The sequence below is a fragment of the Oratosquilla oratoria genome, chromosome 8 (genome assembly GCF_046742065.1).
Source record: "Oratosquilla oratoria isolate Oo_2021 chromosome 8, ASM4674206v1, whole genome shotgun sequence".
In the NCBI taxonomy this organism is placed as follows: domain Eukaryota; kingdom Metazoa; phylum Arthropoda; class Malacostraca; order Stomatopoda; family Squillidae; genus Oratosquilla; species Oratosquilla oratoria.
The window spans coordinates 4,471,116-4,482,167 of NC_134784.1; the positions used below are offsets into that span (position 1 = coordinate 4,471,116).

The 11,052-nt window shown below is 45.7% G+C and overlaps 1 protein-coding gene across 3 annotated transcripts in view; it reads right to left on the bottom strand.

Annotated features, from left to right (window-relative positions):
- The window catches only part of LOC143027556 (serine/threonine-protein kinase NIM1-like), a 192,123-nt gene extending 184,199 nt beyond the window's left edge, over positions 1 to 7,924 (bottom strand). For all 3 annotated transcript variants that reach the window (XM_076188864.1, XM_076188865.1, XM_076188866.1), the window contains exon 1: positions 7,377 to 7,924. The gene's annotated coding sequence lies outside the window, so the exon portion shown is untranslated. The remainder of the gene's footprint in view (positions 1 to 7,376) is intronic.
- Positions 7,925 to 11,052: the final 3,128 nt, after the last annotated feature.

Consider the following 11,052-nt stretch of genomic DNA (forward strand, 5'->3'; position numbering starts at 1 on the left):
CTCCGTCTCTCTCTCTTTTCTCTCTCTTTTCTCTCTCTTTTCTCTCTCTTTTCTCTCTCTTTTCTCTCTCTTTTCTCTCTCTTTTCTCTCTCTTTTCTCTCTCCGTCTCTCTCTCTTTTCTCTCTCCGTCTCTCTCTCTTTTCTCTCTCCGTCTCTCTCTTTTCTCTCTCCGTCTCTCTCTTCTCTCTCTCCGTCTCTCTTTTCTCTCTCCGTCTCTCTCTCTCTTTTCTCTCTCTGTCTCTCTCTCTTTTCTCTCTCTGTCTCTCTCTCCGCCTCTCTCTCTGTCTCTCTCTCCGCCTCTGTCTCTCTCTCCGCCTGTCTCTCTCTCCGCCTGTCTCTCTCTCCGCCTCTCTTTCTCTCCGCCTCTCTCTCTCTCTCCGCCTCTCTGTCTCTCTCTCCGCCTCTCTCTCTCTCTCCGCCTCTCTCTCTCTCTCCGCCTCTCTCTCTCTCTCTCTCTCTCTCTCTCTCGCCTCTCTCTCTCTCTCGCCTCTCTCTCTCTCTCTCTCTCTCTCTCTCTCGCTCTCTCTCGCTCTCTCTCTCTCTCTCTCTCTCTCTCTCTCTCGCTCTCTCTCGCTCTCTCGCTCTCTCGCTCTCTCGCTCTCTCTCTCGCTCTCTCTCGCTCTCTCTCTCGCTCTCTCTCTCGCTCTCTCTCTCGCTCTCTCTCTCGCTCTCTCTCTCTCGCTCTCTCTCTCGCTCTCTCTCTCTCGCTCTCTCTCTCGCTCTCTCTCTCGCTCTCTCTCTCGCTCTCTCTCTCGCTCTCTCTCTCGCTCTCTCTCTCTCGCTCTCTCTCTCGCTCTCTCTCTCGCTCTCTCTCTCGCTCTCTCTCTCTCGCTCTCTCTCTCTCGCTCTCTCTCGCTCTCTCGCTCTCTCTCTCTCGCTCTCTCTCGCTCTCTCGCTCTCTCTCTCTCTCGCTCTCTCTCTCTCTTACTCTCTCTCTCTCTTACTCTCATTCTCTCTTACTCTCACTAACTCATTCTCTCTAATTCCCCCTCTCTCTAACTTTCTCTAACGCTCTCACTCTCTATCCATCTCTTCCTCTAATTCCCTAAATCTCTTTCTAACTCTCTCTAACACACCCCCTCCCTTTTGTTCTTTCCCACACACCCCTCTTTGCTCTCTAAATCATCCAATCATTACTTCCTTCCCCCCCTCTTTCTCACCTACTCTCTGCCTCTCATCCCTCCTCTATTCCTCTTCCCTACTCTACTGCCACTCTCTCATTCCCTCTCTTCCTTCCTTCCCTCACTCTCTGCTTTCCTCCCTCTCTCTTTTCCTCCCTTTTTCTTTCCCTCCTTATCTCCATGTCTCCCTCCCTCTCTCCTTTCCTCCTCTTCTTTCCTCTCTCTTTTCCTCCCTTTCTCTTTTCCTTCCTCTTTCTTTTCCTCCCTCTTTCCCTTTCCTCCCTCTTCCCTTTCCTCCCTCTCTCCTTCCCTCAGTCTCCCCTTTCCTCCTCCTCTCCTCTTTCCTTACTCTTTCCTTCTCGCTCCCCTCACTTCCTCTCTCTTTTCCTCACTCTCCCTTTTCCTTATTCTAACCTTCCGTCACTCTCTCCTTTCCTCCCTCTCTTTTTTCCTCTCTCCTTTCTTTACTCTCTTTTCCTTACTCTCTCCTTTCCTTACTCTCTCCTCCTCTTCCCTCCCCTCCCTCTCTCCTTCCCTCCCTCTTTCCTCCCCCCTCTCTCTCTCTCGTTCCTTTTCCTACACCTTCTCTTCCCGTTCTTCGCGTCTCTACTTTCGCGGGGGCTGGAATGAACCACCGAAAACAAGCCCTAACAACCGGTCGTTTAGCACGTAATTGGCCATAACCAATCCCTCTATATTTCTCCATCGACGAGGAGAAAATGGAGTCGACGATTGACCTTGTTTGAGAACCTGAAGACCTCTAGACCCATTCATAAACAATCTTGGCATTAAATTTCACTTTTGAATTTATGACATTACTCCTGAATACTAAAAATACTGTGACCGTTGCCGGTTGCGTCAAGGTCGCGGGTCTTCTGCAAGAGACACCAGAGGCAATGGAAGGATGGATGGATGGGTGGAAGGATGGATGGATGGGTGGAATGAAAATACGGACTTTGTAGATATCCGGAATCCCAGAGTACCTATGGGTTGTTTACATTTACAAGTTAATATTTAGGGTGGTTGACCTTAATAAGGTAATTCTGAGATTAGATTAGGTTAGGTTAGGTTAGGTTAGGTTAGGTTAGGTTAGGTAAGGTTAAGTTAGACCTCCTACTCTTCCTACTCTTCCTTTTCCTCTTCCTACTCTTCCTCTTCTTCCTAATCTTCCTCCTCCTCCTCCTCCTCCTACTCTTCCTCCTCCTACTACTCTTCCTCCTCCTACTACTCTTCCTCCTCCTACTACTCTTCCTCCTCCTACTACTCTTCCTCCTCCTACTACTCTTCTTCCTCCTACTACTCTTCCTCCTCCTACTACTCTTCCTCCTACTACTACTCTTCCTTCTACTACTACTCTTCCTCCTCCCCTAACTCTTCCTCCTCTCCTTACTCTTCCTCCTCTCCTTACTCTTCCTCCTCCCCTTACTCTTCCTCCTCCCCTTACTCTTCCTCCTCCCCTTACTCTTCCTCCTCCCCTTACTCTTCCTCCTCCCCTTACTCTTCCTCCTCCCCTTACTCTTCCTCCTCCCTTACTCTTCTTCCTCCCTTACTCTTCCTCCTCCCTTACTCTTCCTCCTCCCCTTACTCTTCCTCCTCCCCTTACTCTTCCTCCTCCCCTTACTCTTCCTCCTCCCCTTACTCTTCCTCCTCCCCTTACTCTTCCTCCTCCCCTTACTCTTCCTCCTCCCCTTACTCTTCCTCCTCCCCTTACTCTTCCTCCTCCCCTTACTCTTCCTCCTCCTCCTACTCTTCCTCCTCCCCTTACTCTTCCTCCTCCTCTTCTCAAAGACCCTGTACTAACACAACCCGAACCAAACTCCAGCGTTTCTTCCTGAAGAGATCAACGAAGAGAGCCCCCTGCTACCGCGGGGGTCCAAACTTTTGTCCAGAACTCGAGGCAGCACTTATGACTGTACCACGAGACCTTTGGACAACAGATACCCATTGACAACATGTCACTACTTCTAAATCATATTGATCACGTTGTGACAATAACAGATATGCATAGGGTGTCTTCAGTCAATATTGACAGCATTGTCAATAAGATTATTGTCTCATTAATAATAGTCAGAAGAACGATCGATGGCGGGGGCCAATGTATAACAAGACATTAATGTGTAAAACGTATCCCGCATACAATAAATTCAAAATACTTCTAAGCATAAGATACTCGATTGAAGTACAGTATTGTATATAAATGATTATATATATATATATATATATATATATATATATATATATATATATACATAAATGCAAACTGAGTTAAGCACCACAGCATTGTTTAACTCAGTTTGCATTAAAGGAAACCTGCGCCCCAAGTATACGATATATATATATATATATATATATATATATATATATATATACATATATATATATATATATATTTATATATATATATATTTATATATATATTTTATATATATTTATATATATATTTATATATATATATATATTTATATATATATATATTTATATATATATATATATTTATATATATATATATTTATATATATATATATATTTATTTATATATATATATATATATGCAATAAAAACACTTTCGTATAATTATATCTTCAGCATTGATGATGTAATTATACGAAAGTGCTCTGCTTCGTTAGTTTACTTTTCCTAGTGGTTACTTACACACACACACACACACACACACACACACACACACACACACACACACACACACACACACACACACACACACACACACACACACACACACATACACATACATACCTGTATACTTCAAAACCGACAATTTCTTCGTTGTTCCACATATAAGATTTCTTTAGAAATATAATGTATATACATGTATGTGGCGATAATGAGAATGATAAGAGAATAAGAATAGAAATATGAAGAGAGAGAGAGAGAGAGAGAGAGAGAGAGAGAGAGAGAGAGAGAGAGAGAGAGAGAGAGAGAGAGAGAGAGAGAGAGAGAGAGAGAGAGAGAGAGAGAGAGAGAGAGAGAGAGAGAGAGAGAGAGAGAGAGAGAGAGAGAGAGAGAGAGAGAGAGGAGAAAGAGAGGAGAGAGGAGAAAGAGAGGAGAGAGGAGAAAGAGAGGAGAAAGAGAGGAGAGAGGAGAGAGAGAGGAGAAAGAGAGGAGAGAGGAGAAAGAGAGGAGAGAGGAGAAAGAGAGGAGAGAGGAGAAAGAGAGGAGAGAGGAGAAAGAGAGGAGAGAGGAGAAAGAGAGGAGAGAGGGGAAAGAGAGGAGAGAGGGGAAAGAGAGGAGAGAGGGGAAAGAGGAGAAAGAGAGGAGAAAGAGGAGAAAGAGAGGAGAAAGAGGAGAAAGAGGAGAGAGAGAGGAGAAAGAGGAGAAAGAGAGGAGAAAGAGATAGAGAGAGAGGAGAAAGAGACAGAGAGGAGACAGATCAGAGAAAGAGACAGAGGAGAGAGAGACAGAGACAAAGAGGCAGATAGACAAATAGGCAGAGAGAAAGACACAGACACTAATATAGATAAAAAAACGAAATATGCACAATCACAGTTTCCATAAATGTATGAATAGATGAGTGAATGGATGGATGAATGAAGAAAAACCATGGATGAGGCTCATCCATCGGCGCTGCCATCGACTGACGGAGCACCTGACAAGTTAGCAACCTGCAAGATTCGAATCCTGCGTGCTGACGCTTCAAAACACGCCGCCGTTCCCAAACGCGGAATAAACGCGAACCGCGTACGTTGAACAAAAGTAAACACGCGTGTTTACTCCGGTGCGTGACGTAAGTGGCTTAATCATGTCACGTCACAGCAGCACACGCCCGAACACGACCTTAATGACGTGTGCCTGTAACGTGGGCTGTTCAAAACACGTGAACGTGGTAAGATAGCTGTTGACTTTGTCTAAGCGCAAACGGAGACGTACGCGAAGATGGCGACACAGGCGACACAGGTGACACAGGTGACGCAGCACAGAACAAAAGCAGAGTTCCTGTTGTTCAGTTGAAGTACAGTTTGAACTTCTCTCACTTCAAAAGCTTCTAGATACACTGTGTCGCCCGTGTCTCAATTTGTGTTTGGGCGAACAAACACGTGTTTGTGTCAGCCAACAGGTTCGTAGATGTGCCCCTCGTATAAAATATGCACTGACTGATATTAAGTTAATCCTTTAAGGATTTTGGTTCCACCTCTACGGACCAGCGTTGCTTAGCATCCTTTCATGTTTAGGGACAAATGTCCGCTTAAAGAAGAATGCTGACCATTTTTAACTTTTACTCTTATTCCTCCTCTTTTTTTACGCTCTTTAAATCTCTCCCTTGAAGACTTGTTCACACAGGGCAAGTTGAGAAGCAAGTCAAGTGTGCAAGTTACTTGAACTGGAGAGGAAAGTGAGCAAGTACATACGAGTATTCACACAGGCCAAGTCAGAGACAAGTGGCCTGTGTGAACATGTACTTGCTCACTTTCCTCTCCAGTTCAAGTAACTTGTACACTTGATTTGCCTCTCAACTTGCCCCGTGCAAACGAGGCTTTACCTCCATAGCTCCACTTATACGGTGGGATTTTGTCCCCATGGAGAGAAGCGCTGGTTATTGGCGACGAAATAAACTTAATTTACACGTTAGGCAAACGTTCGAAAGACAGCTGCTCAAAACACTTGCACATTTGTCAGCGACTCAAAACACGTGCACATTTGTCAGTGACTCAAAACACGTGCACATTTGTCAGTGACTCAAAACACGTGCACATTTGTCAGTGACTCAAAACACGTGCACATTTGTCAGTGACTCAAAACACTTCCACTTTTGTGAGCCAGTGACAAAACACGTGCACCTTTGTCAGTCAGTGACAAAACACGTGCACATTTGTCAGTCAGTGACTCAAAACACTTGCACATTTGTGACCAAGCGAATCCAAACACGTGCACATTTGTGACCCAGCGAATCAAAACACGAGAACATTTGTGACCCAGGGACTCAAAACACGTACACATTTGTGATCCAGGGAATCAAAACACGTGCACGTCTGTCAGGCAGCGACGCAAAAGACGTGACCATTTGTGGGCCAACTACTCAAAACACACGCACATTTGTAAGCCAGCGACTCAAAACACGTGCACATTTGTGAGCAAGCTACTTTTAACGCAACGTGGAGACTTCTTAGTAACAAATGTTCTTATAAAATTTCTCAAAATACAAAGATTTGAGCATCGCCTACAAACAGATGCTCAAGTTCGGCTGTTGCACAGGTGCCTAGGTATAGCTCTCGCAAGAACGTCACTGAACAACAAACAGGTGTTTGGCACAGACAATGACATATCATATGACAGTGATACCTCATGTGACAAGTTACACCTCATGTGACATTGACACCTCGTATAACAGCGACACCTCACATAAGTGACACCTCATATGACAGCGACACCTCATATTAGAGTGACACCTCATATGACTGTGACACCTCATAAGACTGACACCTCATGTAACAGCGACACCTCATGTAACAGCGACACCGTGTGACAGCGACACCTCATATGACAGCGACACCTCATGTGACAGCGACACCTCATGTAACAGCGACACCTCATGTAACAGCGACACCTCATGTAACAGCGACACCTCATGTGACAGCGACACCTCATGTAACAGCGACACCTCATGTGACAGCGACACCTCATGTGACAGCGACACCTCATGTGACAGCGACACCTCATGTGACAGCGACACCTCATGTGACACTGACACCTCATGTGACACTGACACCTCATGTGACACTGACACCTCATGTGACACTGACACCTCATGTGACACTGACACCTCATGTGACACTGACACCTCATGTGACACTGACACCTCATGTGACACTGACACCTCATGTGACACTGACACCTCATGTGACACTGACACCTCATGTGACACTGACACCTCATGTGACACTGACACCTCATGTGACACTGACACCTCATGTGACACTGACACCTTATGTGACAGTGACACCTTATGTGACAGTGACACCTTATGTGACAGTGACACTTCATGTGACAGTGACACATCATATAACAGTGACACCTCGTGACAGTGGCGCCTCATGTGACGGTGACATCTCATGTGACAAGTTACATCCCACGTAACAAGTGACACCTCATACGTGACAAACGTGACACCGCCACCACGTCCTGCCTCCGCACACGTGCAAAAGTCTCACAACACGTGCACGTGGTCGACGCGCACGTGTCCAAGAGCGACCCTCACGACCTTTGCACGAGGAACCAAAACAAGGGTAGACCACGTCTTACCTTCTGTCGAGGAACGCAGTACTTCGGGCAGCGCCTCCGCCAGCAGGAACGCGCCCGACCACGGTGTCCTCTTCTTCGCCTTCGTCGCGTCAACCTCTTGGCGGGTGCAGCCTCGGGAAGGGTAATAGATCCTGAAGGTTCTCCTCGAAATCTACCCCCGAAGAAGAGAGAGGCCCTCCTTCAGAATAACTTCGTATTTTGGTCAAGAAAAGAGAGAGGGAATCTTAATTCGGCCCGGACGTCGTCAGGATATGCCTGTCGAGTAGGTTACGGTGGGTAGGTGTATTGTTTCTGTTCGGAGACCCTCTTTTCCCCTTCTGACGACACGCAAGAAGACGGTGAACGACACAGACCGCTTGGGAGAAGTCGCACCTACGCGCCAGAGACTCTCTAAGATTCTCGTTGGCACTGAGAGCTAGACAGTGCCGCTGTCTTAGTGAGAGACCCCCCCTGACTCGCAATGCTTTCGGCGAGAGACCGGCACAACCTCTCTATGTCACGTCCAAGGGGCAACTGAGGAGACCAAGGAGTTGGCGGCTCAGGCTGCGCATTGATTGGCGCTTCGGGGTTGAGTTGCCACAAGTCTGAAATCGTCCACAGGAAGACTAATCCCATCGAGGAGATGATAACGTAAGCATAACCAAAGCAGGTAGGCAAGCAGAGAAAAACAGACAGACAGAGAGGGAAACACATAAAGTGACAGACACAGAGAGGTGTGTTCGACAACTAATGCTTGTGGAGTCTATATTGTTATGAGTACTGATATCCGTAAAAAATGGGTTTACCCAATTTAGTGGGGGTGCGTGTGTGACGTGGGCACGCGCGGACACACACATTTACATTATATATATATATATATATATATATATATATATATATATATATATATATATATATATGTACATGTATATATATATATATATATGTAAATGTGTATATATATATATATAATGTATATATAGTTATATATATTATATTATATATATATATATATTATATTATATATATATTATATTATATATATATTATATTATATATATATATTATATATATATATATATATATATATACATATATATGTATGTATGTATGTACAGATCTACACACACACAAACATAAACACTATAGAGACATACGACGTACATGGAAGGTTTTATTCAATGTACACATAGTAGCCTCTTACTAAGTCATTTCCCGTACAATGGAGTCTTCTAACCCACGACAAGACCCTTAGTGACCGTACGCAACGTCACACAACGTCTAGTCATGGTAGTACCCTAGCCCCACCCCCACCCCTACCTCACCCCCCAGCCCCTCCCCGGCTGCTCCCTCCCACCACCACCACCTCCACCACCACCACCACCTCCACCTCCACCTCCACCACCACCTCCCTCGTCAACTCCACTTTGGTCTTACCTAACCAACACTAAGAGGTACAGAGGCTGTATCGTCGCTCCAGGGAATAGGCCGGTCTTGCAGGGGACCATTAAAGCTGACGTATACATAAACTACACAATTTGTGGACCACCCCAGTGACTCCCTCCTCCTCCTCCTCCTCCTCCTCCTCCTCCTCCAACCTTCCATACCTGACGGTCTTTTTTCTCTTTGAAATAATAGCCGCCATTTCTTTTTAACTCCTTAGCATAATGGTCTCTATCTCGACTGCCCTCTGCACCTTACGTACCAGGTGCCACCTTTCCTTTTGTCTTGGGTGCCGTCTGGCAATTTCTATTCATTTCCGTGCCACCCACACCAACGAGCAACCTCTCTGTCTTCTTTTGCCTGCCATCAAGTGATTTTATTCACCAGAGGAAAACCTCGAGCAACCTGATTTTATGAAGACAAAGTAAGATTGACGATAAGGATCTTGAGGAAATTGGGGGGTGGAACTACTTAAGTAAAATGTTTAACTGTCCTAAATTCATGAAAATAAAACTAGAGGACTCATCACAATGTTAGGTAAATACAAGAATATAAATAAAGGCTCTCTACCTATATGTCTTAAGCACAAAGTTGACAATCAGAGTATAATCCCAGCTATGATCTACAAATGTTAAACTTGGAAATTGACAACGAGGGCGTTGGGGACAAAGCCAAGGAATGCACAGAGAGGAATGGAAAGAGCAATACTGGATTTGAAAGACAGGAAGCTGGGAAATTGAGTGTATTGTGGGAATATTGTGGGGTGAAAGATATTGTGGAGGCGATAAGGAAGCGGAAGCGAAGCCGGACAGGGAAGATAACCAAAGAAAATTATAGGAGAAGCAAGTTTGTTAGACTGGACACCGATAGATAGGAAGCTTGGAAGAGAGAGGTTATACAAAAGGTGAAGAGACAACAGTGAGGGGTTTGCTGGAGTCTCGAAGCAAACCAAATAAGAAAAAAGCTCATTTATATCAAACTAACAAAAAAAAACGCATAGTTTCACCTTGAACGACTCTGATAAATCCAAATCAAGGTCACATATATCTGGGGGACCTCAACTCGAAACCGATCACAAAGATACATCTACCAAATCACATGACATAAAGACATTTGACCTTTGATGACCTTAAAAGGTCAAACCGAAGGTCACACACGTACTTAGAGGGACCTTGAACACGGCTGCAGATTTAGTATCATCAACACACAGGATGTTGTATGTAGCGTCTTCTGGTCTTCCCCAGGAATTTGGAAATTACATACACAGTGTACTTTCACCCCCGGTTGAGACGTTTAATATCAAACTGCCGAGTGAGGTTTCTATGCTTGGCACCTCTTGCCTATAACCAAGGCTGGTATTTACATACTGCCTTCTTCTAATTATTCTTATCTTAGGGACCCATTTGAACGTAAACTATGGAGAGGAACTTTAGTACTCAGGTGTACAACACAGCCCTCCCTCTTCCAGTCCTCATCACCCATCACCACAATGGTGTATGGGCTCATACTGTCACAGCATACTCCTTCACCACAGCATATGTCACCACACCCCTCATCACCACAGCACGCGCTGCCACAGGATTGGATGTGGGGGAGCGAAAGGAGAATACCACAGCATTGTGAGAAACCACGATCCCCACAGCACAAACCCATTCCACAGCATTATGGAATATCACAGTCACGAGTTCATACTACTGTTTCCATCTCACCACAGCACTGACCTCCACAGCGGTAGACTGCCACAGCAACTGACGCGATGGCTGACAGACTAGCTGTAGGGGGCCTGAATACCACAGCAGCAGCAGAAAGGAGCGGCCTGAACAGCTGTCGACCACAGCAAAAGGGCACAGAGGCTGACACCTAACAGCTCCAGAACCACAGCAATACACCACCACAGCGTCAGCAGACAACTGCAGTGGTAAACCGACACAGCAACCAAGGACCATAACGGGGACCACTTAATGCAACTTTTCCTTGGCGACAACGCCACCTCCACTTTTCTCCCCCACTTTCCTTCCACCGTCTCCACATCCACTTCCTTCTCAACCACCTTCATCATCATAACCATCTCCACCACCACCACCACCACCACCATCATCACAGCCACCGCTAAGCACGTAGGCCACAACACGTATTAACACCACGACCCCGACCTTCCCCCCACTTCTCCCCCTCCCCCCTCCCTCCCCGCAAACGTCACCAAAAGTGGTCTGACAACCTTCGAGGCGCCGGGTGGAGGGAAGGAGGAGGAGGG